Source organism: Protopterus annectens, chromosome 11.part0 (genome assembly GCF_019279795.1).
Source record: "Protopterus annectens isolate FY-2018-M chromosome 11.part0, PAN1.0, whole genome shotgun sequence".
NCBI lineage: Eukaryota > Metazoa > Chordata > Ceratodontiformes > Protopteridae > Protopterus > Protopterus annectens.
The window spans coordinates 826,579,716-826,586,229 of NC_056745.1; positions in this window are offsets into that span (position 1 = coordinate 826,579,716).

Sequence of the window (6,514 nt, forward strand, 5' to 3'; positions counted from 1 at the left end):
AAACATAGCTACTGTAAGCAGGGCTGCATGTAGTCCATTGTACAACAAACAAGCTGTACCACTTTCAGTAGGTAACACTGCAAATGCTCACCAGCTGACATATGAATACCTAGGTCATCAAAGGTGATACTTACCAGACCACGGACAGAAATGACATGGCCAGACACTCTGCATCCCACATGAACACATATCTCAAGCAACACAGACCTCATAAAGTCAGTGTTCTTAACAGGCACAGCCCATAAGGCCAAACACAATGTGTGACACACCTATAATAGGTGATGCCATAGTCAGACACACTGACGTCCCGCTCTCCAGACTGAGCAAGGTGAGGGTCACATTTAGCTACCTGTCGGGTGATAGAATGTGCCACATAACACAAGCACTCAGGTCACTCCACAGCAAGTACAAGTATGAGGCAGTCATTGTCCATGCTGGTGTGAACAACCTGAGATGTACCTCCCTGGACCACATGGAAAGAGACACAGAGGAGCTCTTACATCACCCTCTCAAACTCAGGAATCCCACACAGCCTGCATGACGACACAGGAGAGTATAGATTTCTCTGCAAACACCATCATACTGGGTGACTTCAACTACCCAAACATAGACTGTGAACATTACTCAAGCCACAATACCCAAGCTCTAGGGTTCCCATAGTTCAGAAACTCTTTAGCTATGGAACAAGTAGTCAACATTCCCACAAGAGGGGAAAATATACTAGACCTGATCGTCACAAACATGAGTACAAAATGCTCACCACTTGAAGTATATCCCTCATTGTTGCAATCGAACCATATACTAATCACACTGGAGTACTGGATCCCCCACATATGCAAACCTCAAACACATCTATGTGTGTGTGGGAAATGCCCCTATTAGCAACTGTGACAGTACACTACAGGATGCAGATTCCCCTTTTGAAACACTGATGATATCAGCACTCTATAACTATATTACCTGAATTAAAGCTCCCCAGTAATTCATATAGCGCGCTCTGCTAATGCGTCTGTCTCTAGTGTCATAACATAGTTAGGTAGGGGTTTGAATCCTGCAAAGGGAATGTATGTGAGTTAGTGTGAGTGGGATTTGTGTGTGTGCATAATGCTGTGAGGGAAAAGTGCCTTTTGCCAACTGGGAGAACACACTACAGGGTGCACATCCCTCTTCCTAAACACAGATGATGTCAGCACCCTCTAAGTACAGCATTAGAAAGGATTTCTCCCACTAATGCAAATAGCGCACTCTGCTAATGTGTCTGTCTTTAGTGTCACAACACAGTTAGGTAGGGGTTTGAATTTTGCAAATGGAAAGTATGTGTTTTAGTGTGACTGGGGTTAGTGGGTGTGCACAATGCTGGGGGTGGGATGTGGCTTTTGCCAAATGGGGCTATGCACTGCAGGGTGCACATTTCCCTTAACAAACAGTGAGGTTGACAGCACCCTATACAAACAACATGACAACAGACAACTGCCAGTACTCAGTATAGTGCTACATGCTACTGTAACACGCACATGTACCAGAACATACCTAGATAATGTTTTGAAACCTGAATGTGGCAAGTGTGTGGATGTGGGATGTTTCTGTGTGTGCATTTCCGTATGGAAAACATGTTGGATGTGGCAATCAGGGAACCACAGTACCTGATGCACATTACACTTTTAAACTAATGAGGTTGCCTGCACCCTGTGAGTACAGGTAGAGAGGAGGAAATCGGTAGTAATCCAAATAGTGCACTTTTCAAATGTGTACCTGTCATGTGTCGACAGCTACTCATGTAGGGTAATAAATAATGGAAATGGCAGGTGAGCGTGTGCATGTGTGGGGATAGCAGGGTGTGTGTAAATGCATGTGTGACAGAACAGATACATATAGCTGAATCTACAATACAGCACATGATGCACATTCCCACAGTCAATGGTAGCATGTGATGGTGTGCAGCTGGTACACTTTGGTAAGTAGTATGGGTGCAGATAACAATTCAGGACATTCATACAGTTACTGCAGCAGGAATGCTGGGATATACACACAATCATAGTGGAACAGTGAACAGTTACCAACATGTTACTACTTATACACATCTATGTAGTCACCCTGTGCATCAGCAACGTGTTTACCTTTTCCTGCACTGATGTTGTAGTATGCAGGAGGTGGCACAGTGTCATCATATGCACAGGGTGTGGGTTAGGTATGCCCAAGCCAGCCACTGGTACCACCAATTGACATGTGTGTGTATGTGTGTTTGTGAGGGGCAGCAGTACAGGGTGGACCAGTGTTGGTGCAGTGCGTGTGTGTATGTGTTTGCCCTAGGTGTTAAATTTCTGCATGTGTGTAAGCACGCACACAGTCCCACATAATGGCTGCCATGTACAGGGTTTTGTGGACAGCCACAGACTGCACCTGTCAGGTCATCCAGATCAGTGTCTGTGGGCACGGACACGGTACCTGTGCCTGGCAGGGGTGCTATGGACCGTATCCGGTATTAACCCAGACTGGTTACTGTCATCGGAAGCGGGTGTGTGTTGACTGGACACAGTTCCCTGTTGGGACTGTCCAGAGCCACGTGCACGTGGTCTCCTGGGGCATCCTGATGACAGCACTAACCCAGCATTGCTGGGGCTGCTGCTGGCACTTGAGGTGTGTGAGTGGGCCTGTTGTCGGCGGCGGCGACTGCCAGCTGGTGCTGTTGCCGGCATACGGCCACGTTGACGCCGCAAACGCACACCATCGCCCTGGCCCATGGACATCTGGTTGTGGAGCAGCTGTTGTATGTCCCCACAACGTCTATCAACGACATCTGTGAAATTACGAATAGCATTCGCAATGTCACGCATACCATCTGTCATGGCTGTGCAACATGCTGTCAGCTCCCTCAGACCCTGTCTGGTGTACCTTTCCATACGCACCTGTGCCTGCATAACAGTCCGAAACATAGTGGAGGTTGACATACCTCCTTGGGCACGTCGGCCAAAGGCAGTACGGCCACGGATGCCCCCATGAGAACCCATGGACGACTGTCTGCGTAACCAGACACCTACAGCAACTGGAAAAACCCCAACAGTACCTCATCAAGAGGATCAAAGGGCTCAAACAGATGCCATATGCTGCCCGGTTAAAGAAAATCCAGCTGGACTCAGTGGCATACTGCCTCTTCAGAGGCAATCTGTGCCTGACGTATACAGCCATGTCCAACCCAGAAGTAATGGACATGCTGCACCTCAGGAAATCAAAATCCCATACGGCCACACACTCAAGAGACCTGAACCTTAGCACTGAAATAAATAGGACATGCTGGAGGGACAGATTCATAACCCAGAGGCTCCCTTCACTCTGTAATGAACTCACAGTACAGGTTAGGCAGAGTCCCTCATTGACTCTCTTCCATAGGAATCTGGATGAGTGGATGGGAGATCATAGTTGTACCCGGTATCACTTCTATGTCACTGTTAGACAGAGGCACAGTATACTAACCTCGGAAAAGGGCATAGCAAAATAAATTTTAATTGGGTGGCAAAAGACAAACACATTCTGGCTAGGCTTATCAATGCCCTAGGGCAAATAGCCTAGTATGAACCTATGAACCTATGTGTACTGCTATACTACTTCTGCCATATGTTGCATGTGTGTGTGTTGTGGGGGATGCGTAGGTAATGGCCAGATATTTCTGCACAGGCAACACTTCTGAAACACTCTGGGTGTTCATCCCAACATGCTGTATGTCTGTTGCCATCCAACACTGTGATGTGGACACACATTACTCAGCCCGGATATACATATCCCAACAACACCACAAGCACAGTACACTACCTTGCTATGTATGTATGCAATTACACAGTTATTCACTAGTTAGGACTGTGATGCTATCCATGCAGCCCACTGGGCCAGTGGAAGCCACAACACACACTGCTGGCCCCTTTGCAAAAGCTTACCACAGACATCCCACATAGTGCATGTAATGTGCACACACATATCTAACCCAGACCGTATGCACACCACTTATTTATCCTGTCCAGTGGACTACAGATACAGGCACATTGTATAACAATAGCAGGAGGCTACTGCAGCACAGAGCAGATTCACATGAAGGCAAGGCATCTGTGGTCAGCAGTGGTAAGATGCTTCACATTCACCAAATGCACAGATATTGGCAACATTGTTGCAGACAGTTTAGGTGCAGGTATAAACCCCAATTCTCCTACACAAGTGGAATTAGTTATCACAGATGAATGTAACCTCCCTATCATCTCACATGTCCAGGTGAGGGCCACCCTCAACATTGCAGAACACACATCATCACTGTTACAAAATGGTATCCCTGGATGTGTGATACGTTCACCCCTAGAGGACATAGCACCACATTACAGACTGATATTAAACCCTGGCCATACTACAGAATATGTACCTGAACAGTGCCATATATACACAGTGGTCCCACACCAATGAGGAGGAACCTCTACTGACCCTGGGAACTACTGCATCATATGCATAACTGGCCTTGTGTTCTAAGCTATGGAAGTTTTAAGTATGGAAGACATGTACAGAAATATTACATATGTATATATATCAGGACTATGTACACACAACCTATCTCATGGACATAGCTATAGATAGTGAACTATGATACATTTGGAGGTTTCACAGTAAACACAGTATTAACCTGCTACTTTGCATTACCTGTGTTTGTGTCAGCTGTTGCTGTGTCACTGGTGCTAATTGCTGTTTGTTGCTGCTGGTTTTGTTGCTGTGATGATGCAGTTTTTTTTTCTTTATCACTGCCTTTATTGCTTTATTTCTTTCTTTCTTTCTTTTTCTCTCTCTCTCTCTCTTTCTCCGTCAGTTTGATGCAAAGAATGTATTGCATGTGTGGAGTGTTAGTACTGGATGCTTTTGTAGGTATCTGCATAGGTCCATGTAATGGCCTCTGCACCAATTGTAAGGCAGCATTTGCTAATTGCATGCAGCCAGTTGTGTACTGATTGCATGTCTCACTGTGATTTGAGGACAGTGCTATAAAAGGGTATGTGAGATAGGCGTTGCCCTTTCAGATTGTAAGGGCGTGGACCATGCTGGTATGCTGGTCGACAGTGTTCTGTGAGTGTGAAGGTTAGTAAGTCTCTCATGATTCATGCTGTGTTGTAAATTCAGGTTGCTGCATTTCTCTCACCTGTTCCCTGTAGTGAGTGTGTATGCACACTGACACATACAACTATATTTCCATAGGTATTAATTAATATATATATATATATATATATATATATATATATATATATATATATATATATATATATATATGTGTGTGTGTGTGTACATATACATACTTTCATATATGTACATTAGCTTACATTATTAAGTACAAGCTAACAATTAGCAGGGCTGTTTCTGTTAACACTAAACTAGTATGGGAATCCAGTAATTAGGACAGTAAAAGTCTACCTGACATGCTTTGGGTAGTACACATCCTATATTGCCTTTATCTTCATTCCTACTATTACATGTTCTACTTATTTTAGCACTATATTCCTGTATGAGAGTCATGGCTTAGTGGTAGGTCATACAGACTAGTGTTACAATGGTCTTGTGGTAGGGCCTAATAGTATGCTTTTATTTTGCTTTCAAATTGAGTACAGGGCCTGTCAATCAAAGTGCTGAAGGCACCTTTAAGCAGTTAAAAGGGTTAGTAAGTCTCACAGGAGTCAGGCTGTGTTGCAGATTCTGGTTGCTGCATTTATCTTCACTGTTTCCTGTAGTGAGTGTGTATGCATACTGACACCTACCACTATCTTTCATATGTATTAATATATATATATATATATATATATATATATATATATATATATATATATATATATATGTATGTGTACATATACATACTTTCATATATGTACATTACCTTACATTATTATGTACAAGCTAACAATTAGCAGGGCTGTTTCTGTAACTAGTATGGGAATCCAGTAATTCGGGCATTAGAAATCTACCTGACATGCTTTGGGTAGTACACATCCTATATTGCCTTTATATTGATTCCTACTATTACATGTTATATTTATTTTAGCACTATGTTCTTGTATGAGAGTCATGGCTTAGTGGTAGGTCATACAGACTAGTGTTACCAAGGTCCTGGGTTCGAGACTGGCAGTGGGAATTTATTTTTCTTTCTAAATGAGTACAGGACCTGTCAATCAAAAGTGCCAAAGGCACTTTTAAGCACTTAAAACCAGGTCTGCGCTCGTTTGCGCGGAGTTCACGCATGCACACTGGCGTTTAGCTCCGCGCACACAAGCGCACACCCGCACTATTTTCTTTGAAAGAAAAGAAAAAAAGGGTGACAGGAAAGTGGTGAAAAAGGGGTCACAAAGAGGGTAAGAGTAGGGAAACAAGCTTGGGATTTGCAGGAAGGATGTAGGTGAGGCCCATAGCTGCCCATGTCTTTCTCAGCAACAGCTGTGCATTTGTATGTAATTTGGTGTGAAATTTGAAACCTTCCACCCCTGAGAGAGGTGTCAGGACAACA